At 41.4% G+C, this 25,822-nt stretch overlaps 1 protein-coding gene across 4 annotated transcripts in view; it reads left to right on the top strand.

Moving 5' to 3' along the window:
- The first annotated feature begins 18,796 nt into the window (after window positions 1–18,796).
- SEC24C (SEC24 homolog C, COPII component) overlaps window positions 18,797–25,822 on the top strand; it is a 71,625-nt gene continuing 64,599 nt past the window's right edge. For all 4 annotated transcript variants that reach the window (XM_089680195.1, XM_089680194.1, XM_089680193.1 and 1 more), the window contains exon 1: window positions 18,797–18,943. The gene's annotated coding sequence lies outside the window, so the exon portion shown is untranslated. The remainder of the gene's footprint in view (window positions 18,944–25,822) is intronic.

Genomic DNA, 25,822 nt, shown 5'->3' with positions numbered 1-25,822 from the left:
TTACTATGGGGGATGAATTACTATATGGGGGATTAATTACTATGGGGGATGAATTACTATATGGGGGATGAATTACTATGGGGGATGAATTACTATGGGGGATGAATTACTATATGGGGGATGAATTACTATATGGGGGATGAATTACTATATGGGGGATGAATTACTATCTACTCTTGGTCCGGCCCCCGGGTCCAATATATGAACCCATTGCGGCCCTCAAGTCAAAACGTTTGCCCACCCCTGCTCTAAATAGTGCTATCCGTGCCTTCAAATTCGATCAACTATCCTTTCCTTACATAAATGCAGGGTTAGGGTGGCTCTAACCCGGTTGATGCTCTATTTTCATGCGGCTTCTCTGCTCAGAGTGGTCGACTGGTACCATGGTTATTCCAACAAGTTGTGGACCTAATCATTTATCCCCTGACCTCACATCCTTACCCTGGATGGAACCTGATCAGAGGCCCCAAGAGATTTATTACCCTTCACAGTTCATGCAATATTACAAGTATGGGATGCTTACATGCATAAGGGCCTACTTTCTTCCAGACTGAGTCCTTTGACCCCGTTGTTTGAGCTGACTTCCTTTTCTCCCACTGAGACGAACTCCAAATTCCTGCAATGCCACTGCCAGGACTGTCCTTTTTTGAGCCATACCCTTTGTGGTCAGACTTTCATTCCTTTCTCCCAGATTCTCCTCTCTTGTCATAGCTCATCATGTGCATGGTTGAAGTATACACAGCTGAAACATTGAGTACACGGCGCTCTATAACCTTCTTGATGTGACATTATATGAATTTAGAATCTCTGTTATCCCAATCATCTAGACCGGACCATAAACTTTTGCAGATATACCAAATCTTGTTGAAATAGTCATACCCAAACACGCCTCCATTCCTTTCTAAGTGGAAACAGGAACTACAGATATCAATGGACAATATGGATTTGGAGAAAATACTGGCTGTTTCATACAAATTGTCTATATCTTCTCACGTGCATGAGCATAATTATCGGATCTTATCTAGGTGGTATAGTTGCCCTACACGTCTGCATAAAATGGACCTGTCTAGTCCTGAGACCTGCTGAAGATGCTTGCAGAAGCCTGGCATTATTACCCACATTTGGGGTACTTGTCTGAAAATTCTCCCATTTTGGGATAAAATATTAAATTTGTTTCACAAATTGGTTGAGGACAAAATCCCAAACGAACCTCAGATTACTGTACTGTCCATGTTGCCAGGCTCCTATAGACAAATAAAAGAAACTTTGTTAGGCACTTTATCACAGCTGCTCATTCTGTGGTAGCCAGGCGGTAGAGCCAGATTGAGGCTCCATCGATGGCTGAATGGGCGTGTGAGTTGGACAGGATTAAATACGTGGAACAGATGATCGCATGGAATGAGGATAAATCTGATTAATTTAAGCTTATGTGGACAGTATGGTCTCATTTAAGATACTGTTCTGGCTTTGACTTCTTTATTTGTGCCTAGGTCTAAAGTCCCCATAATTTCCAGGCTCCTCCCATGGTTTCCCTTCATTATCCCCCTTCCCTCCCCCCCCCCCATTTTTTTTCTTCTTCTTCCCTTTCTCTCTCCCTTCTTTTTACTACTACTGCTATCTTTTTTTATATTTCACTTGGCAAAGGGATTTACCATATTGTCTGCTAACTCAGGTATTATTTAACCTGTTAAACTAGATTTTGCTGTTTAGTATCCTACACGGTGCATACCTATTTTTTTCCATCTGCTGTTACTTCATTGTAATCCAATGGCTTCCGAAGACCAGACAGTCCTGACACTATACTTGTTATGTGTCTCATAACCATTGTTTAACAATATTTTTTTTCATTGCTCTATAATGTATTTTGCTCATAATATATGGGTTGTACGAGTGTGGATGCACTTGTTCAAATGAAATTTGCAACCTTGTACTTAATAAAAAAGAGATTAAACATAAATTGCATTATAATGCTGTTTCTTTTTCTTTTACTGAATGAGAACGAGAGATGAAATCCCAGAACCAGTTGATTCATGGAAAGCACTGGTAAACAATGTACTTTTCTCCAGTTTATGGCAGGCACACGAGACCTTTAACATACCATCTGCTGCTGAGCTAAGCTTATAGCAGATAATGACATTTGCAGTTCAGCAACAGTTGCACACTTGTGATGCCAAAAGTTGTGCACATATAATCTATGCATGGAAAACAGTTTGTGAAAATAATATTTATTTCACTTACAAAGCAACTAAAGACACTTCTAGCATGATTATCATGCATTGATGGAGGAGATCTAAACACAGGAATAAAAATTAAATATATCATAGCTTACCAATTCATAGATGTGGAGGCTGCCTTAGTTTTCATTTAAAAAAACAACAACACATGTCTGTCCTGTATCTATGAAGCAGCAGCATTGTTACCCCAAGACAGGAGGTTTTTAGGACTACCTCCAAAATATTACGGGGAGGTGTTCTGTAGTAGTCCACAAAGAGAGCTGAAAACAATGTTAACTAATAACAATCAACACAGGCAGAGAACATAGGAAGTTATTAGCTCACATGTTTGCTGGCAAGGTCAATAGATTTTTTTAAAATTTTTGAACAGATAATGAACAGATAACAAAATCCTTTTGGGCACTACTGTGATGCTATTTATGTAGTGAGACTTTGCAAATTTGGTTCTGTTTATGGATGTGGTTTACATATTCTATGGGGCCAAATGACACTGTAAATTGCACCAAAATAGCACAGGATCCTTTTGCAAAATTACACTACATAAAGTCACAGGCCTTAATGGAGCTATTAACAAACCAAAAGGAACCAAATAAGAGAAATTTGGTGTTAGGTGCATACACTTTAACTGGCATGTTTTACCATCATATGGGAAAGAAAAACATTATTCTACCTATATTTTAATGAAATATACAGTTCTGTACATAATTGTATATATATATATATATATATATATATCCCCTCCCTCCTTACTAGATTGTAAGCTCCAAGGAGCAGGGCCCTCCTATCCCTCTTGTATTGAACTGTATTGTTGCTGTATTGTCTTCCTTTATATTGTAACGCGCTAAGCAAACTATTGGCGCTATATAAATCCTGTATAATAATAATAATATATATATATATATATATATATAGTGTTTAACTATATTTTTACAGTTCATTTTCTTTAGAAGGTAGCCGCTACCTGGTTGGAAGGCCCTGCCAGCATTCTGTAGGGAAGGACCCTTGCTGCCCAGTTTATATGAGTGCTGGTTAGTGATGGGAGGATCTGGAAATAAAAAGGTAAAATTGGAAAAATAAAATTGTGGGATAGGTTCTTTTAAAATGATAAATAATATACCTATGACATGATATTCAAACTATATAACATGAAGACCTTAATTAAAGATTCTTAGACTTTATGTAAAGTTCTCTCATAAAGCAAATCCTGGAATATAATTCAAGTAACACTGTACTTCGGCATGCAGTTCTCAGAGAAGAAAAATGTGCATTTCTGCCACTAGGGGGAACTGCAGGGGAAAGACTCCAGTTTAATTTTCTTGTGGGCTCCATCTCCTACAGTTGGGTAATTGTTGGGATACAGTAGATGATAGTCTCTGTCCCCTGCTCAGGCCTTAATTAATAGGTAAGAGGGTAAATTTGACAAATTAGTTTATCTTTATAACCTTTAAAACATCCTGTTCTCCAACATCACAGCATAATGTTTACCTATAGTCTGGTCAGTAAATTGTTTTTTATTTTTCTCCTCTCAGTAAAATGGTGAGACTAACTAGAGCAGTGTTTCTCAACTGGGATTCCACCATAATCTGCCCATCCAAAACAAGCAGAAGATGGGTAGATCGCATCCCTACATAGCTGTCAGTCAAGCTGCAGAGCCACAGAGGGTAACAACTTGCATCACTGTCCTGCGCCAATCCCAGATGGCTCCCCCCCCCATCTGTCCCAGGTGCCTGTGTGTGACATCACTTGGGAGGGATGAGAGAGGGGGGCAGGTGGGTATCAGCATGTCAGAAGCTTTCTTGAGATACTCTGCATTAAGAAAACTGCTACAGACCCCATTATTGTGCCCTCCAGTACTGTTTCCTCCTGGACCCCCTGTACTGTGCTGTGCTCTACTGGTCCTTTATACTGTTTCCTCCTGCCCCCCCCCCCCCAATACTGTTCCTTCCTGGCTCGTCTATACTGTTCCCTCCCTCTCCCCTCATACTGTTCTCTCCTGGTACCCCTGTATTATTCCCTTCTGCCCCGCCCCTGTACTGTGCTGTGCTCTTCTAGCCCCCCTATACTGTTCCCTCCTGGCCCCCTTGTACTTTTCCCCCTGCCCCCCTGTACAGTTCTTTCCTGGCCTCCCTGTACAGTTACGTCCTGGATCCCCTGTGCTCTGCCCTGCTGACCTCCTGCTTATCTCAAGTTTGGCCCAGAATTGGGCATGTGTGAAAAAAACAAGCACAAGATTCACATTAAGGTATGTTTTAATATTTATCATATTGTTTAATGTTCTTTGTAGGAATAATTGTTGTTCTATCTACAGCTTGCCGATCACATCAATGTTCCGCGGGCTGTACATACGAAAATTCTTTCAGGGGTTAGACTTTTTGCCAGGGATTCCTCAACGGTAAAAAGCCTTGATCTTGAGTTTGGAAACATTTCCACAGAGCTAAGCTGCAATTTAAAACAAAATGACTTTCATTTTGTAAGTTCCCTCCACACTGAATTTTTTTTTCTATTTTTTCCAGAAAAAAAAAGGGAAAAAACTATTTTTCTCATGGCTTAAAAATGTCTGGAAATTTTACATCTCCAGTGCTGGGACATGTTTTTATTGTATTGTCCTGTAAGGGAGGCATGTCAGACGTTTGCAGAGAGATCATGGCTTCCATACAGAGAGACAAGGGAACAAGCTTTTCTATTAAGACTTAATGCTTTCTTAATAAAATGATCCCTTAAGACTTTGTACATTATTTGTTTTGATGCAACTGGAATGCATTTACAGTAGCTGATTTAAACTGAAAATTAATTTGGACTTTACTATCATAGCACATGGATCATAACTCCATTTTCAGAATAGCATCAGAACTTGTGTTCATTAGTGTGGCTGAATTATGGCTGATAATTTGAAGAGAATTTATGTCACATGTTATGCTATTTCAGGATTCAAATCTTAAGAATTCATGCCGCAGTACATCCATGCCAAGTGATAAACATTACAAAAAATCATAGCAGCGTAGACTTTAACTGCATGGGTTCATAACTCTACCTTCTGGATGTGTGTTACATTTTCTTGCTTAATCTTTTTATTGTTTACAAGCATAAAAACATATAGACAATAAAAGATTTGAGTTACAAATGAACGCAATCAGAAACAGTGTAATGGCATGAGCCTATCGAATTACCTTGTTGAAGTACAAAACACCAATATATACCGTAGTCGAATTAGGAATATAAACCACGTAAGAATAGGTGATCAAGGAGGTGGGTTTAGGGATTAACATCAAAGTATGATGAAGGAGAGTGTTGATAGGAATCAGGGATGGAGAAAAATTAGGGGATGAGGGAATAGGTCACAAGTGGGGTGAGTGGTACGAGGTGAGATTTAGGGGGTAGGAGTAAAGTTCTTAACTAGTCTGTTCACCACCTACAAAGCCAAGAGGTCTTGATTGAATTCCAGAGGGAGGATGCAAGATGTCCAGGGAAGCCAGGTGGAAAGGAATTTCATTTTATCTTTATGTTTAGCATCTATTTTTCACGCAGGACTGAATTTATCCTTGATTTAGTTTCCCCCCAGGGAGAGTGGGTATTTTCCAAGCCTTGGTAATTGTCTGTGTTTCAACTGTGAGGACATACAATATCAATTTTAAACCATGTTTCATAATGCCAGGGAATTTTAGATTAAGAAGGGCATGTTGGGGAAAAATGGGACGGGGGAGTCCAAAAGTTCAGAGATCGCCTGGAAGACATCTGTCCAAAACTGGTATACTACAGGACTTTTCCTCAGCCCCGAAAGCACTAGGAGGGATAGCTTGAAACAAGATGAGCAATTTAAGATGGATCTAGGTACCATCTCATGGGTGTTGGGAGGAAGAAGACAAAAGCAAGGAAGAGATAATGGAGATTAGACTTGGTGCATGAACGTCTGTGCCACATTTATATTCAAAAGAGGTAGGCATCCTAGGTCTATCTGTATAAAGTATATTGGACTGTAGGAAATATTTTATTTGTATGTAACTAAAGCATTCACAAGGTGGTAGCTTTTTCTCTTGCTGTAAAACTTGCAAAGAGTTTGACACCATCATTGGTGACTAAATGCCATACTGTTGTGTCATCCCTATTTGGATTTGTGTTACATTTTAAAACCTGACCAATGTTGTGCAAGAATGCCCCCCCCCCCATTCTCCACTTCATACCACATATGAAGTATCATATAGATCAGGGGTATCCAAACTTTGTAAACAAAGAGCCGGTTTACTGTCCTTCAGACTCTATGGGGGCCAGACTGTGGCCAGTGGGATTAGAAAATGCAGCAACTTTATTGGAAGTAAACAGTGCCCCTTCATTTGTTTAGGTTGAAGGTATAGTGCCCCATTATTGGTGTCAGTGGGAGGAATGACACCCCATCATTGGTGTCAATGGAAGGAATAGTGCCCCATCATTGGTGTCTGTGGGAGAAGTGGTGCCCCATCATTGGTGTCAGTGGGAGGAATGGCGCCCCATTATTGGTATCAGTGGGGGGAATGGCGCCCCATAATTGGTGCCCGTGGGGGGGAATGGTGCCCATTATTGGTGTCAGTGGGGGGAATGGCGCCCCATCATTGGAGTCAGTGGGAGGAATGATGCCCCATCATTGGTGTCAGTGGGAGGAATGGCGCTCCATCACTGGTGTCAGTTGGAGGAATGGTGCTCCCTCATTGGTGTCAGTTGGAGGAATGGCGCTCCATCACTGGTGTCAGTTGGAGGAATGGTGCCCCATCATTGCAATCGATGGTTCCAGTACTGATGGTACTCCTGGAGGGAAATTGATCCCTAGGTGGTAGTGTAACATTGGGACTATTAGAAACAGATCCATAGTCACCAACAGCGACCCCAGAGATGGAAACTGGTGAAATCAGAATTGCTTATAAATTGGTTTTGGACGTGTAGTACATATAAAATGCAGTTGGTTGTCCCAGTCCAATTGGGTCACAAAGTAAAGTCACTGTTGGAAAAATGAGTATGATCACCTTGATGACACCAACTTGGCTAATTTAGAGTAATTCAACAGACGCTGGGATAGCAGATTGCCCATGTAGAGCAGCAGTGGCTATCCAAAGTAAAACGGTAAATTCACCACCAGCATTGACATATAAAGCACAAAACCCCCACCTCAATGTCCATCCTATGGAGGGGCAAGGCCAGTAACAGTGTGTGGAGTTTTTAAGCTCACTATTTGGTGCTTATACATCCCAAGAGCTGAGGCAATCATCATCCACCTGGGCAATTATAATCAGGTCTATGCAATATTGTAAGTCATGACCGTTGTAGTTCCAATGCTGATTAGGGCAATGAGAAAGTACAGTCTTACTGCTCCACAGCTGTCTCCTTATTGGTGCTTTGTGTAACCAAGATCTGCTGATAGCAAAGGTGGCATCTAGTGAGCAAACTGGGGACCTACATTAGGTATCTTACCTTTCACTTCTGAATAATCTTTGCAGTCTTCAACCATTTCCATGCTCCAAGCTTCATTCTTAACCTCTAAATGTTCTTCAGACCAAGACCTCTATGCTCCAAGCCTCGTTCTCACCTCTTGCTACATCCAACCCTTACCTCTTCCACAGAAGTCTGTCTGTGCCATGTACACTTTGCAATGGCAACCGTGTCCTCAAGGTGGCTTCAGAAGTCCAAACCTCAGTTTTATCTCTGACTCCAATGTTTATACACTCCTCTTATAACCTCCAAAGGAATATTTGACTTTAAGGTAGGTCAGTATGGCGGTAACAAAGGCAGGATCTTGGCTATGATGGAACATATTCAGTGGGGTTTATTCTGAGTCTTGCAGCTGAGCAATGCTTGGATGAAGCTGTTACTATCAGATGCTTTTAGGAAACAATGTGCACCTTCAAAACCTGCTGTTTGAATGCTTCACAGATCAATGGTGGCATAATTTACTTCATGGGCCTTCAGACAATACAGCTCCTAACCCAATATCTGATGCATCAGTCTGGACGCCAAAGTCCCTTGAAAAGTCAGGGGAGTACAACACTGGCTGTCTACAAAAGGCCTGTTTTAAGGCCTCAAACGCTGCTTCTGTTTAGGAGTCCATTTGATTATGACAGACTCCTTTCCTTTTGTCATATTGGTCAGAGGATCAGCCTGTGAGGCAAAATGGGGATAATACCCAGTTATTCCTAAAAATGCTTGATCCTGCTTCTTGTTGGTGGGGCGGGGCCAACTTTGAATAGCCTCAGCTTTGTTTAACTGGGGCTTTATTATACCTGTTCCAATGGTATACCCCAGATACTTAGCCTCCTTTAACCCAATGGTACATTTTTTTGGATTGGCTGTAAACCCAGCTTTCCAGATAGAATCTAACATGGCTTGAACCTTTGGTAAATGTGAGTCCCAATCTACAGTCTGGATAATCACATCATCTAGGTATGCAGCAGCATAGGCTCAATGGAGATGAAGTGTCTTTACCATCACCTGTTGAAATGTTTCTGGAGTAATCTGCAACCCAAAATGCTTCCTTCGATACTAGGAAGACCCCAGTTAGGAATGTGTTTTTTTCCTTGGACGAGTCAGAGAGGAATCGGCCAATACCCTTTGGTCAGGTCCAACGTCATCATATACCAAGCTGTTCCTCTGTGTGGCATGGGATAGGTGTCAAACGTAGTGATCTTATTCAGTTTGTGAAAATCATTACAAAACTGCTAACTTCCATCTGGTTTGGGCTCTAACACAATGGGAATGGACCAATGACTATTTGACTCCTATATAACCCCCAGTTCAAGCATTTTTTCTACTTCTTGGCAAATTGCCTCTTGCCTGGCTTCTGGCTTACTCGATAGGGTTTCAACTTGACCCATTCCCCTAGTGTGGTAATAATGGCATGTTCAATCCCAGACACCCGATCAGGCAATTCTGAACATTTCACTGGATTGCAGAGCACACATTCTCTAGCTTCCGGTTGCTGATTTTTTGACAGTCTCCACTATCCTCACCTCAAGTATTACCAAGTTAGACAGAGCGGGAAGTGGGGTAGTCTCAGAGACCAAGGATTTTTTTATTGACCACCTTCTTCAACATCTGTTATAATTTGTTGTTAAATCTTTCAACTAGCCCATATGTTTGAGGGTGACACACTGACGTATGTAACTGGGCCACCTTAAGAAGTTTGCAAATCTCTAGTTACTTTGGACATAAACAGGATGTCCTGGTCAGATAGTACGGAATGCCAACCTGGCTGAAAAACTGAAATAACTCTGGCTATTTTTTTGGCTGAGGTTTTTTGGAGAGGAATGTGTTGGTTCTCTCTAGGATGTGTTGGTTCCCTCTAGCAAACTTCAGCAAGGGACCTACCAAATCCATGATGATCCTCCCAAAAGGAACCTCAATGATGGGCAGTGGAACCAAAGGACTACAAAAATGTGGCATTGGTGCAGAAATCTGACACACCGGACAGGAAAAACGGTATATATTTTCAATTCCTGAGTGATCCTAGGTCAGTAGAACCTCTGTACAATTCTCTCTGTGTTTTTTTTAAGCTCCTAAATATCCCCCAAAAATGTGCCCATGGGCTAGTTCTAATACAACGTATATATTGAAAAGTGCTGAGCAAACTGTTGGCACTATATAAATCCTGTATAATAATAATAATAGTAAGGTTTGGACACCACCAGTTGCTCAATGGTTTCCTCTGCTCTCTGTGACACCCAGTATAATAGATCTCTCTCCATGATGAAGTATGGAAGAGAAATCCTCTCATCTAGATTACTAAATCCCCATTTACTTTCACCACATTCTGCTGGGCCCTTAGTAATGTGGTCCTTTAACTGTTCAGTGGCAAAATATTCTCTGTATACTTCTAAATCAGCAAACACTAGAGGCTGCTGTTCCTTTTCTGACTTTGCAGGCTCCTCCCTAGACCCTGTTGTTTTCCATTGCTAACACTGACAAGGGAAACACAGGAGAGTCCTCACACCCATCAGAGGGTTTTCTAGGAGTACCTTCGGGCTCTGAAGAAACACTTAATGGGGTATCAGGGTAATCCCAGAGTTTTTGGAAAATCACTTCCAACAATGGCGTCATGTGGTAGTTGGGGAACCAGACCCACCTGATGATACAGGTTACCCAGGGAGGTTTCAAAAGACACTGTTGTCACCAGATACTCTTGAGTGTCCCATGTACATAAATAACTGACATTTTCTATGGTGCAAGGCTTTTTTAGCCACTATTTCCACTTTTACCAAGGTAACCAGGCTACCCGATTCAACATTTTTACTATCTATGCACATTTTGCATAAATGTTTTGTCACTTCCCCTTACTGCAGTGCATGTAACCATTGTGAATAGAGACTGATGTCTCTCTTTAAGAAAGTCACAGTCCATTGGCTCATAAGCGACTGGGCAATCTGCCACTACATGTCCCAGTGGTAACAAAGCCAATAACTCCAATTCTATACACATGGGCCTAGAGAGCCAGTGTTACACCCAGCTGGGCTAATATTTCAGTTTTTAAATGATCATAGTTCTTGGGCACTAGTCCAATCAATTGTTCTTTAGACTAACTTTCTTTTTCAGCTGTCCTTCCAAAAGTGGTCAAAAACATCTCAGGGTCATCATCTGATATTTTATTAATAAAACCAAGAAAAATGCACTCACATAATAGATGAATAAAATGGCCTTTATCTCTTTAAAGGTTACACAACAATGCCGCTCTGGTGGATGGCTATGACAGCCCCAAAGCACAAGTACCTCCAGTTGCACTGAAACCTCTTTTTCTCTTGTAGAGTGCTATGAATCCATGCCCTATGCATTTCAGAATTCTGATATAATCAGGGACACCAGGATCTGGTGTCTCTTTAGCATGTGCTGCAGGACTAACATTTTCAGTGCGTTATAGCCCATTCATTTTTGAATGGGCTGCCCAATTTGATGCGATCCACCTCAACACATAGAAACATGCTGCTAGAGCTCTGAGAGCATTGTTTGGCTGCAATTAAGGACCTCTTTAATTTTTTAAGTTGACCACCACTGGTCTACAGGATATGCAAAGTGCAGTCAGTGACAATCAAGTATTCTTTTGTGCATGTTTAGTTTTACTTTGACAATTAACCTTTTTTACAGTTCGGTGATTCATAAAGCACCAAAGCCAGAGACCTCCAGGTAACTAGACTTTCTAAAAGGAGATTAAGAATTGCAGTCCCTATGTTTCTCTGATGACAGATTTGTCTTAAATATTGTAGGTTACAACAGTATTTTTATTCAGTGATTTTCAGAAGTACACAAGGAAGAACAATTTAAGACATCATGTGGTTTGTAACATAAGTAAAATGAAGTGTGGGAAGCTTGAGACTAGGGATGAGCTCAGGTGTGTTTGGATCCTACTACTAACCCACCTGAGCTGTCCCATCAAGGAGCTATCACTGCATACTGCCAATTCTAAGCAGTCAAGGCTTTCCCCACCCCTAACGCATACAAGGGTCTTTTATACGCATGGCAGCGGTGCAGGAGATGCCTTGGCTTCTTATGATTGGTACAGTGATAGCTTCCTGACCAGATAGCACAGGTGGGTTCAAACAAGGATCCAAACATGCCTGAGCTCATCCCTGCTTAAGACAGTTAACATCTATATTTAATGATCACAATACACTTTACATTCTGATTGTACAGGTTTTTAAATACACCAACAATTAAGTAGTGTAAGAGCCTGCACAACTGGATACCAATTACATGGATTATCTAGCTATGTCTTCCTATTACATTAAGTACAGTTTAATTAGCTAATTGGGGTGGTTTTCGTAATCTAGAATTAGGTATTGTTAATCACAGAGGTACTAGCAATGTAATTATATCATTAATGAAACATTATGGTGTATACCTAAGTTCAGTGTTGGGGCCCTTACTTTGTAACCTATTTATAGCATTTGGGATAAAAAGTGTTTGCAAATCACACCAAGCTACAGTATGTAATGGAATAGTGTCCTTACAGGATGTCTCCAACCTAAAGGCCAGCCTCAATGCACTGTTTAATTGGGCAAGTAGGTGGCAAATGAGGTTTAACCACCTCCTACCCACTGTAAAGGGAAATGATGGACTGGCGGGAGCCCTCTTGTTCTGTGAGGATATCATATGAAGTTCTCCCATTCTAACTGCGCATGCATACCCCAGGGGCGTGCATCGATCGGTGGTGCACTGTGTCCCTTGGACACAGCAGATTACCAGTTGCGGTAAATAGCCGATTATGTAGGCTCTACCACGTGATCAGCTGTGTCCACTCACAGTTAATTACATGTAAACAGGAAATGCCGCTTATCGGCAGTCCTCTCTTCATGCTGACAGCACGTGAGGAGAGGAGAACTGGTAAGCAGCATTCCTCAGAGAGGACACCTACACTGGTTAAAATCAGGGTACTGATCATCAGTGCCCTGATCATCAGGGCAGCCTCATCAGTGCTGTCTTTCAGTGCTCTTCAATCCCACATACCAGTGCCCATCATTGCCACATATCAGTGCCGGCTATCAGTGCCAATCATTGCCAGTCAGTGCTGCCCATCAGTGCCGCCTATCAGTGGCCATCAGTGCCACATATCAGTGCCCATCCGTGCTGCCTTTCAGTGCCCATCAGTGATGCATGTCAATTCCCATCTGTGCCATCTGTCAGTGCCTCCTCATCAGTGCAGTCTATCAGTACACATCAGTGCCACCTATCAGTGCTAGTCAGTACTACCTATCAATGCCAATCAGTGCCAAATATCAGTACCAGTCAGTGCTGCCTATCAGTGCCACATATCAGTGCCCATCCATGATGCCTGTCAGTACCCATCAGTGCCCCTATCAGTGCTGCCCATCAGTGCAACCTCATCAGCAAACATCAATGAAGGAGAAAAATTACTTATTTACTAAATTTTATAACAGAAACTAAGAAAAACGTATTTTTTTAAAAATTTAGCCTTTTTTAGTTTGTTTAGCAAAAAATAGAAAAAACCCCAGTGGTGATTAAATACTACCAAAAGAAAACTCCATCTGTCTCAAAAAAATTATACGAATTTGGTTTGGGTACAGTGTTGCATGACCGCTCAATTGTCATTCAAAGTGCGACAGAGCTGAAAGCTGAAAATTGGCCTGAGCAGGAAGGGGGTAAAAGTGCCCGGTAGGCAAGTGGCTAATGTTGATAAATGTAATTCTATGCACTTGGGGAATAAAAACATGTATCATACATTCTAGGAGGAGAACAGCTAGGGGAGTCAATGGTCAAGAAAGATCTGCATGTTCTGGTAGACCTAAAGAAAATCTATGGTCACAGCATACACTTCCATGTTACAACACCAGCATTGTAAAAGCAATACAAGCAAATGTTATTTTTGACAATCCAATAAAAGCCTGCCTGAAAAACCTCCTTTCATTTTGTGAGTTCTGCCTGTCTGCTGGATGCCTCTTTCCATGACTTCCTGGATTTCCTGCATGCTTTTCAGCTTCTCATCTGCTGTTTATTTTAAGTTTGTAAGGACCATATATCTCTATGTACCATGCTGAATGCAAGCTGTGATTCCTGTACAGCACTGATTCCGCCTCCTGACAACCCTCCTTTCAGCACCCCTGCAGTTCAGAACTCAGGCTCTATGAAATGTGTGACACAGCAGTGCCTAGTCCCAGGACATAGTGAATACATGTGCAGCCCTATTTTGGGGAGGGTTATGAGAAATGATTGCCCCCAAACAGGATAGTGCCCTAAACCTGTTGGTAAATAAGGGAACCACAGCCTTTGCTAAGCAAAAGAGTGGGATTGATGATAAAGTTGGCTGTGGACAGAAGGGATTACCTACCTGGGAAATCAACCAGTAACCTAATCAAAGTAATTGGGCACAACAGAATTACTGCAGCCAGCATATACCATTAACCAAAAATTATACAGATACACACCAGTATCAATATAATACAAGTTTTATATAAGGAAAGATTGCTAATAATGCATACACCCAATGTACAAACAGGTAATAGCAAAAAAAAGGGCCCAACAGGAGTTGTAGTGGAACAGTGCACATATACCTGGGTATATACATTTGTGTTCAAAATAATAGCAGTGTGTTGAAAAAAGTGAATAAAGCTCAAAATCCTTCTAATAGCTTTTATTTCCATACACACAAATGCATTGGGAACACTACACATTCTATTCCAAATCAAAACATGAAGAAAAATATATCAAATTTGTGTTGTTCCTCTAAAAAAATTTAAGAAAAGTGAATGAATATTAGACTGTTCAAAAAATAGCTGTGTTTGTATTCTTCTTTACAAACTAAAACATTCACTATATAAACTGACAAATGTTTGAAGATTTTGCTTTCTTCTGAATCACTTAATGAATATTTAGTTGTATAAGCACTGTTTCTGAGAACTGCTGTACATCTGTGTTGCATAGAGTCAACCAACTTCTGGCACCTGTGAACAGGTATTCCAGCCCAGGATGATTGGACTACTATCCACATTTCTTCTCTAATTCTTGGTTTTGCCTCAGAAACTGCATTTTTGATGTCACCCCACAAGTTTTCTATTGGATTAAGATCCGGGGATTGGGCTGGCCACTCCATAACGTCAATCTTGTTGGTCTGGAACCAAGACGTTGCACATTTACTGGTGTGTTTGGGGTCATTGTCTTGTTGGAATACCCATTTCAAGGGCATTTCCTCTTCAGCATAAGGCAGCATGACCTCTTCAAGTATTCTGATGTATTCAAACTGATCCATGATCCCTGGTATGCGATAAATAGGCCCAACACCGTAGTATGAGAAACATCCCCATATCATGATGCTTGCGCAACCATGCTTCACTGCCTTCACAGTGTACTGTGGCTTGAATTCAGTGTTTGGGGGTCGTCTGACAAACTGTCTCCGGCCACTAGACCCAAAAAGAAAAATCTTACTTTCATCAGTCCACAAAATGTTGCGCCATTTCTCTTTAGACCAGTCAATGTGCTCTTTGGCAAATTGTAACCTCTTCAGCACATGTCTTTTTTTCAACAGTGGGACTTTGCGGGGGCTTCTTGCAGATAGCTTGGCTTCACATAGGCGTCTTCTAATTGTAACAGTACTCACAGGTAACTTTAGACCTTCTTTGATCTTCCTGGAGCTGATTGTTGGCTGAGTCCTTGCCATTTTGGCTATTCTTCTATCCATTTGAATGGTAGTTTTTCGCTTTCTTCCACGTCTTTCAGGTTTTGGTTGCCATTTTAAAGCATTTGCGATCATTTTAGCTGAGCAGCCTATCATTTTCTGCACTTCTTTATATGTTTTCCCCTCTCCAATCAACTTTTTAATCAAGGTACGCTGTTCTTCTGAAAAATGTCTGGAACGACCCATTTTCCTCAGAATTTCAGAGAGAAATGCACTGTAACCAGCATGTACAACATTTGCTGCCTTCCTTCCTTAAATAAGGGTAATATTTGCCACCTTTTTTCAAATAATGAATTACCTCACTAATAGAACTGCACACTGCTATTATTTTGAACATGCCCCTTTCAATTAGTGATTCAATTATACAGAATCAGCAGCATGCGTGTCATGACTGTTGGGTCTGTTGGATTTCTATTACTCTACTACACCTGCTAGTAAATTATTTGCCATGTAGAAATATCATTTCTACCAAAAACAGTGATTGATCAGGTTAGTGATGTCTGACTGCTATTATTTTGAACACAACTGTATATCATTAGTAAAGATACCTCCAGCAAAATCCAGTTGCAGGAGCCCGTGAGGATGATTGCAATGCAGCATCCATCTTCATGCCAAAGACCTGAAGACAAGCTCAGCAGTGATGGGGAGATCCTCCAACCATTGTCCAACCTGCCAGGAATGCAGCCTCTCACTAGCATAAACTGTGGTGTGGCACTGGAACTCAGAGTCAACTTATCTACTCAGTATCTTAGTTCCTAGTAACTTCTAATCTCCAATGCAACTGGACCTCCAATTACCTCATTGGCCGTCAGATGCCTAACCTGGCTCTAGCCTATGCTGGGCATTGAGTCCTAAGCTTAAAGTAGCGATAGAATCCCAGTCCAGGAGGGACAGCGTTAACTAAGGTACTAGAAGCTGCAAATAAACTCTATTGCAATAAACAGGTTTACCTTCTAACATACAGCAAGGTGACCACTACACATGCACACTGTGTCACAGACAGAACTATCTGATATAGTGCATTTTAGATAATAACAAGGGGGCAGATATAATTATTTCACCAACCTTTAGATATAAATATACCGTATATAACTATTAACATAGGAACTATTTCCTAATAATCCCTGCTTCTAAATTAGCAACAATTTTTCTATGGGGACATACGGTCTCCACCCCTCTCTCTCCACTCCCTTCTTCTGGAGTTTCCAGACCAGCCTCCCAGAGACAGGAAGTGCTTGTACATAATTATATATAAATCTGTGATAATAGCAGCTAGGTTATTCACAAATACAAACCGTAGAGGGCAGCAGATCCCTATTTGTGTCAGGGAATTCAATCGGTAAGTAAGAAGTAAATGTGTGGGGTTTTTCAAAATTGTTCAGAGTAAGAGGATTAGACCATAAATAATTGATAAACAATGTAGAAATGAATGTATGATTTTACATTTTGATCATAGATACACTTTAACCACTTGGCCTCCTGAGGATTTACCCCCCTTCCTGACCAGGCCATTTTTTTGCGATACAGAGCTGCGTTATTTTAACTGACAATTGCACGGTTATGCAATGCTGCACTCAAATGAAATTTGAGTTCTTTTTTCCCCACAAATAGAGCTTTCTGTCACTGGTATTTGATCACCTGTGCTTTTATTATTTTTTGCGCTATAAACAAAAAAAAGACAATTTTCAGAAAAAACAATATATTTGACTTTTTGCTATTAAACATGCCCAGTAAAAAATTTTTAAAAATAAAATTCCATCATAAATTTAGGCCAAAATATATTCTGCTATGTCTTTGCTAAAAAAATATCTCAATATGTGTAAATTAATTTAGTTTATGTGAAAGTTATAGAGTTTACGAATGGCAGTATATATACTGGAATTTTTTTTTTCTATCTTACTAGTAATGGCAATTTATAATGGGACTGCGGCGGGCATTCTGACACTGGGGGGAACTGACTTGGTGTCACTGAAATCACCAGTGACACCAATACAGTGATCAGTGCTAATAAAAAGCAATGGCACTGAACAGGAAGGGGTTAACATGAGGGGTGATCAAAGGGTTAACTGTGTGTGGTTTCACTGTGTGCTGTGTGTGCTTTCCACTGTAAGCCACCTGCTTTGTATGGCTCTGCTATGCAGAGCCATACAAAGCAGTGTGCAGTAGCTGACAGGGGACAGATCTGTGTTGTTTATACACAGGTATCTCCCCCGTTGGAGATACTCGGCGATCACCGGGTACTGGCGAGAAATCTCCGGCGAGGACCCAGTGATTGACAGCCGAGGCCGCAAATGGTGGCATGGGTAGAAACTGAAAAATCACGTGTATATCAGTGATTTTGCGCACCCGTGCCGCCCTGTACCAGTATTTCTGCTATAGGGTGGCGCAGAAGCGGTTAATAATATCATACAATGATACACTGTAGATAAACTGGTACAACATATGTAGGAGGATTTGTTTCATCTCTGTATATCACCTGAAGCCAGTCACTTCACTGCATATTATTATTTTTTTTATTATTATACAGGATTTATATAGCACAGACAGTTTGCTCAGCACTTTACATTAAGGTGGGAGACAATACACGAGACAGTACAGTAACAATATGATTCAATACACGAGGGGTTCGAGGGCCCTGCTCCTTGGAGCTTACAATCTAGGAGGGAGGCGATAGTGGTACAGGAGGAAATAGCTGTGGGGGATAGAGTGGTAGGAAGAGTTCAGTAATTAGCTGAGGGTGGGGTAGGCTTCCCTGAATAGACAGGTTTTCAGTGTGTGCCTAAAGGTGAGCAGAGTAGGTGATAGTTTGATGGATTGGGGTAGGGAGTTCCAGAGGATGGGGGAAGCCCTGGAGAAGTCCTGCAGACGGGCATGAGAGGAGACCAGGAAGCTTGAGGGTTTACAGCCACTTTAATGGTAAAAAAAACCTCTTTACTATGTTTCCTACCAACCTTCCAAACACCTACCTGACTCCTCCACAGATCCTGCACTGTTCTGTCTGCTGTACCACTCTCCTCCCTCCTCCTGGTCTCACAGGAGACACCATAGGCTGCTGTCAGTCAAACTCTTGTACTGATGAAGGGGGTGTGGCTGTGTGTGTCTATGGATGCACACAGCCTGTATAATGAAGGGAGCGTGCATGGTTGCCTCTATAGATTGCAGCTAGCTAAGGGGGCATGCAAAAGAAAAAGGACCTAACAGCCCTAGCAGGCGACCACCAAAGAGGAGGTATAACATCTTTTTTATTTTAAATAAAACAAAAAAATAACCATTGATATCACTTTAACGAGACTTTAGCTTCCAAAAAGCAAATGCTTATATCAGCATATACTGCCATCGCCCATGACAAAGATGGCAGCGCTCATTCTCACGTTCCCCGGCTGCGTCTTGTGCACATGCGCATAGCTCGTTGTGAGGCCGCTGTCCCTGGTTGGGCGGAGTGTGGACGTGGCAGAGCCTGACAAGCTGAAACCTTTCTAGTGGGTGAGCTAGAACGTCATTTCCGATAGGAACTGGAGACGACGCTTGCTGGAAGCGGACGGGGAAGTGTGTGAAGAAGCCGGAACGGGAGGAGGTGAGCGGGGCTCAGACACCTGGAGGGCGCAGTGTGGAGGGAGGTGCGGCCAACAGGATTGGGACAGGGACAGGCTGGCAGAGTGGAGGCCCACACTGTGCTGCATGTCAGGGGAGTGTGTCAGTGCGAGAGTGGGGAGGCCACAGACCTACAATCCACACAGGCCTGTGATGACAGGTGTCTCACCTGTGCCTTGATCGCCTCATCACCCCATATACAGGCACAGGGGGCCAGTGACAAGTTCATGACTTCTGTACTCCCTGTATGTAACCTTTACCCCCCCCATACAGCACAGTAGCTCCCCGTCCACCCAGATCCTCCCTGAGGGTGACTACACTAGGAGAGCTGAAGTTGGGGAGATCATTCCTTTGCACGTTGACCAGTCTAAGGGTCACCATACACGTTACAATCCAATTGGACAGTCTTGTTTGTATGATTGTACGATCTACCAGCAAGTGTGTCATGTAAGGGCCGCTGCATGGCTGGATACACATTGATTAAACTGATTAGGTGGGTCCTCATCAGGTGCGGACTGACAACTCATGCGGCCCCCAGACAGTCGGGGATCATGGGGCCCCTGTGTCCTCGCCCACACTTAAAGCACTCCCAAAAAAGCCTATGAAAAAGTACCAGGGGCATCTCATGGGGCCCTCTACTGATCCCGGGCCCTCGGGCAGTGCCTGAGTGTCTGAATGGTCAGTCCGCCACTGGTAGTTTTGGTATATCAAAAGTTGATTATACAGATTGTAATAATGCATGTATGATGACCCTAAGGCCTCGTACACACGATGACAATATCGGGCAAATCATCGTCCAGTTTTTTGTTTTGTTTTTCTTTTGCATGCTAGTCTCATATTAAAAATAAAGAGGTTCTGAAAATTCTCATACGACAGAATACAACTTCAGACGCGATGTAATGTATTCCTCCGTTTCTAAGCGGTCACTCGATTTGTTGTTGTTTGTTCTGGTATCGTTTGAGAGAACTTTTTGTGCTTGCCCCTTTGGATAATTTTCCATAAACAGTCATGATCGGCTCTGGAAAGCTGTGTACGAATGATCAGATTACCAGATGATCGCTCCAAAATCTGTATTTTCCATCCGGTGTTCTCATGGTGTGTACAAGGCTTAAGGCTCACCAAGCATGCTACTACCTGACCATGCAATCAACTCTTCATTTACCAACCTATGTATTACGAGGGTTCACCTAATCTGTCCAATCAATTTGTAGCCAATCAGACAGAGGCCCTTGCATGACACGCTTACTGGAAGATCTTAAAGAGATTGTACAAGCAGATTATAACGTGTGTGTGGCGAGGTTTAAGTATAGTTTTCGTTATTGCCATCACCATGGAAACATGTCCTGTCAGGTGGATTGGCTACTTCTCCAATGTATTCTACTGATGTGCATGTGATTATATTAAGTACATTATTTCATTTTTAAGTGTAACTGAATGCAAAGCGTAGTTTGTTTTTTTTTGTTTGTTTCAGATAGAGTGGATAGAGATCAGAACCTCTGTCAGGTTTTTGTTAATGTCTGTACCCTCCTTAACCACTTAAGGTCCCGACACTTTCACCCCCTTCCAGTCCAGGCCAATTTTCAGCTGTCAGTGCTATCACACTATGACAATTGCGCGGTCATGCAGCACTGTAGCCATCTGAATTTTTTAGCATTGTTTTGAGACAGATAAAACTGTATTTTGGTGGTATTTATTCACCACTGGGATTTATTTATATATATATATATATGTCCAAACATTTTGAAAAAAAAGTTTTTCTTATAAAAGTTTTTAAATAAATAATCTTTCTTCATAAATCTTGGCCAAAATGTATTCATCTATCTTTTTATTATTATACAGTATTTATAAAGCGCCAACAGTTCGCTCAGTGCTGTACATTACAAAGGAAAAAAACAAATAACCCTAATTAGTTTTGTTATTTTTTTTTTTTTTTTTTATATTTGTTTTGTTTTTTAACATGCTGTCACCCTAGCATTACAATGCCACCATAGTGACACTGTACTACTTGGAGGGGGGTGATGAAGATTTTTTTCTTTTTTTTTTTTTTTCCCTTTCTTTTTTTTTCCTTTCTTTTTTGTCTTTTTTTACACTGATTGCTTTTACAGCCTTTATGGGTGTAAAAGCAATAATTTCTCCTTCTCTCTGGCTGCATTCCTGCAGCCATTGAGAAATACTGTGAGAGCTGTGATTGGCCACAGCTTATCACATGTTACAAGGCTGTTGTGAATAGCCTTGTACCATGTGACCTCTGTGATCATTCACAGATTTCACACGTAGTAAGCAATGATGTCAGGAAGTAACATCTTGTTTACTACAATTCATGTGATCACTGATTGGCCAATCAGTGATCACATGAATTGAGACCTCACACATAGGGAGCGCGTGCACAGGCATTGGATGCTGGGGGGGCGTTTAGAAGCGTCCACCCTTATCGGCAGTGCTCCCATCTGCCCATTTATCGACATGGGCTGGACGGGGGAGAGGTTAAGAAGATTCACCATATCTATTTGCCCTGTTTACCATTTTTACTGAAAGTGAAAGGGTTGTCGCCAGAACAGGAAAAGAGGGGAACCTTCCAATGGAGGCACTGGTTCTGGTGATCACCAGGGAGTTTCCCTCACTTTGGAGGGATTTCCTCTCACTTCTTGTTTTAGCTATGGGACAGGAAGTGAAGGGAATTTAGTCCAATGTTGCATAAATAGCATTTTTCTGCCCCCCTGTGGTCCATTGGGGTTATAAACCTTCCTTTATCCACAATGAAACAAATAGCTCTGCCTTCAGCTATACTTTGTTTCTTATGCAGGCCATAGAAGGGTCGAAAACCAGCCGTTTTTAAAAAAAAAAAAAACAAAAACGAAAAATCGGTCATTCAATAGACGTTACCACCAACGGTAAAAAAAAAATCAGCCGATTTTCGTCCTGTCTACGGCTGGCATTTAATTACTTCTGTTTCTTGCAGAGAGCTCCGCTATTAGGGCTTGTTCACACTTGACTGTTTTACCAACGCTTGCCAAATGCCCCTATAGTGTTTGGCAAGTGTTGGTCCGGCGTTTGCAGAGCGTTTTTTAACGCTCGGCAAACGCCGCATGCACGGTTTAGCTGCGGTTGCTAGGCATTTGCCGTGCATTAAAACCCCCCCACAAACACCTATAATGAAGTTTGAATGGTATTACCACTCCGCAAACGCCCCGCAACCGCGTCCCGACTGTTTGCGCAGCGGCACCATAGACTAGAATAGGAGGCTTCAACGCCTCCTGACTCGACCAGAGGCGTCCGTTTTGCTGTGATGCTAACGCTCCCGTTAAAACAGCACCATGTGCTGCAATGTGCAGAATTGTCCGAGGCGTTTGGGAAACGATAAAAACGCTTCCCAAACGCCTCTCTGCCGCCTGCACACAACGCTAGTGTGAACGTAGCCTTATATTTGACATGAAAAAGTATTGCGGTTGCAACAGTGTATCTATTTGTATCCATTTCGGATGCAGATGTTTTTATTCGGATACAAATCGATACATTGTTGCAACTTTTCATATAAAATATAATAGCGGACTGGAACTTGTATTCTTTTTTTTTTTTTTTTCTTCTTCTTTTTTCCTCTTTTTGCAGGTCACGGCTCTTGCGCAGATTTTTTTATCGGTAAAACGATCGGCCGATTTGCTGATCATTGCCGGGAAAATCGGCTGATTTTTTTCCAACTTTACCAATAAAAAAAATGTGCCAAAACCCAAAAAAACGGCCGACCAATTAACCCATTAACGGTGTGAAAATTGGTCAAAAAATCGATCGATTTTCGACCCGTCTATGGCCTGCATTAGTCCAACAGGGCTTCCTAGTCTGGACTATTTTATCTGCATGTGTAGTGGGAAACAAATACTGTGGTCATTTATACCACTTGCCGCCCACCCACAGTACTTTTACTGTGAATGGGCAGCAGTTGCAGGCATCTCACTGGTACATACTGGCCCCAGGGTGGACACAGTGGAGCACGGTGCTTGGTACCCGCTCACTGTGAATGGCCAGGGTATCATGTGACCACTATGACCAATCGTAGCAATCACATGTTTACAATGTAAGCAAAATTGTCATGAATGGCTTTCATTCATGACGGCTTGCTTATTGCTGTAATTGGCCCACAGCTATCACACGACAGGTAAAATGATTGCTTATACCCATGATCATCACTGTTATAAACAATAATAGTGTTAAAAAAAATATCTGATCAGAGTGACATTGAACTACTTTGCTGATAGCATGTAAAGAAAAAAGTTGAAAAAATGTATACAGTCACCAGTCAGTATCACTGATCACTGCCACACCAGTCATATGATGATGCTGTACTGCGCTGGTGACAGTATGTGGGGAAAAACATTTTTATTTAATTTGTTCATTTTACAAAAAATTGTGACAAAAAATTAAAACTTCAAAAATACTTGCCGTGCCTCTTACCAAATACCTTGGACTGTCTACTTTGGAAAAGGGGTCATTTGGGGGATATTTGTACTGTCCTGGTATTTTAGGTCCTCAAGAAATGAGATAGTCAGTACATCAAGACTGACTTTTTCATATATATATATATATATATATATATATATATATATCTATATCATAGTTTGAAGACTGTGTAACTTTAACACAAACTAAGTAAAATACACTGATATGGGTTATTTTTTTACCAAAGAAATGTAGCAGAATACATGTTGGCCTAAATTTATGAAGAAAGTCTATTTGTTTTCAAAATTGTATGACAGCAACAGAAAACAATGTGGGGTTTTTTACTTTTCGTTTTATAGCAAAAAAATAAAAACAAAACCCAGTGGCGATTAAATACCACCGAAAGAAAGTTCTATTTGTGTGGGGAAAAAATTATACATTTCATTTGGGTACAGTGTTGCATGACCGTACAATTGCCAGTTAAAATAGTGCAGTGATGAGTAGCAAAAAATGCCCAGTTCATGAAGGGGGTAAAACCTTCCAGAGGTCAAGTGGTTTACCACAATTTCTTAAATGATGCCAGTTCAGTTAACTGGGTTTGTTTAGCTTGTTCCGGTTTTTAGTTTTCAAACTAGATGTTTCCCAAAGCAAGATATTACAGAAATGTGAAACTTGTTAGGGACTAAAAATCAAAATGCAGGTAATTTAAAATTCTGAGATGAGCATTGCCACTGGAGCATTGCAACTGGAGCGCCATCGTCATATCCGCTTTTACAGGTTTTAATTTTTTTAATACAGCTTAAAAAGAGAGAGAGAGAAGCCTAAAGCAGAACTAATCCTTTACAGCCAAGGAAGCTTCCATCTTAGCTTCTGTTTGATCTGCAACTGCCATGGTGCTGCCCATGTGACCAGTTATGGCACCAGACAGCTAATAGTTTGACAGTTTAGTTGATAGCACAAGCAAATGTGACAGCATTCCAGGAATTATTCAACTGATTTTTTTTTTTTTAAATATGAAATTTAGTTTTGCTTTAGGTGTCCGTTTATGAGAAAAAAATATATAAGTGGAAATAGCGCCAAAAAGTGTTCTACTATAGTCAATTAACACAAGCTGCTAAACCTTACCCTAAAAATAAAGGTTACAATAATAAAACAAAAAAGGTAGCACTATCAAATTAAATGTACAAATTCATTAGTGATAAAATTAAAACAGTGAAAAAATTATTTTATGTGACCAAAAACGTCTTTAACCACCTTCCGCCCGCCATATAGTAATATGATGGACGCAAGGTGGTTCTCTCGTTCTGGGAGGACTTCATATGACATCCGCGCATGCGCGGCTCAGGGAGGGACACAGCGGATCACCGATCACGGAAAGAGCCAAAGGTGTCTGCTCAGTCATGTGATCAGCTGTGTCCAATCACAGCTTATCACATGTAACAGGGAAATGCCGGTTATCGGCATTTCTCTCCTCTCGAGCTGTCACGCTGACAGCTCGTGAAGAGAGGAGAGCCGGTAATCGGCTTTCCGCGGAGGGGACATGTACACTGATCATCAGGGCACGGATGATCAGTGTGCCCTGATGATCATTGTAACCCCAGAAGTGCCACCTGTCAGTGTCCATTGTGTCAGTGCTCATCATTGCCTCGTGCCAGTGCCACATCAATGCCACATATCAGTGCTACCAGTGAACATCAATGCCACATATCAGTGCCCATCTGAGCTTCCTTTCACTGTCACCCATCAGTGCCAATCAGTGCTGCCAATCAGTGTGCATCAGTGCTGCCTATCAGTCCCATGTATCAGTGCTGCCTTTCAGTGCCCATCAGTGATGCCTGTCAATGCCCATCAGTGCCATCTACCAGTGCCTCCTCATCAGTGCCACCTATCAGTGTCAGTCAGTGCAGCCTATTCGTGCAGCCCCATTAGCGCATATCAGTGAAGGAGAAAAATCACTTATTTACAAAATGTTATAACAAAAACTAAGAAAAAATTTTTTTTCTGAATTTTCAGTTTTTTTTGGTTTGTTTAAGAAAAAATAAAAATACCAGAGGTGATTAAATACCACCAAAATAAAGCTCTATCGGTCACAAAAAAATGATAATTTCATATGGGTACAGTGTTGCATGACCGCGCAATTGTCATTCAAAGTGCGACATCGCTGAAAGCTGGAAATTGGCCTGGGCAGGAAGGGGGTATAAGTGCCCTGTAGGCTAGTGGTTAAGGATGTTCTCTTTCCATCAACAGTGAACCATGTCCATCACCACAAAAACAGATTTGTGCAAATCCACCACCAACAGGAATTGTTTGTGGTGGATTTGCACAAATCTGTTTTTGTGGTGATGGACATGGTTCACTGCTGATGGAAAGAGAAAATCCTTAGACATTTTTTGGTCACATAAAATGATTTTTTCACTGTTTTAATTTTATC

This window comes from Staurois parvus, unplaced genomic scaffold (assembly GCF_062004578.1).
Source record: "Staurois parvus isolate SC_StPar_1 unplaced genomic scaffold, SC_StPar_1.0 ptg000236l, whole genome shotgun sequence".
Taxonomy (NCBI): domain Eukaryota; kingdom Metazoa; phylum Chordata; class Amphibia; order Anura; family Ranidae; genus Staurois; species Staurois parvus.
Note: the sequence above shows the minus strand (reverse complement) of the source record. Positions and strands in the feature narration are given on the sequence as shown.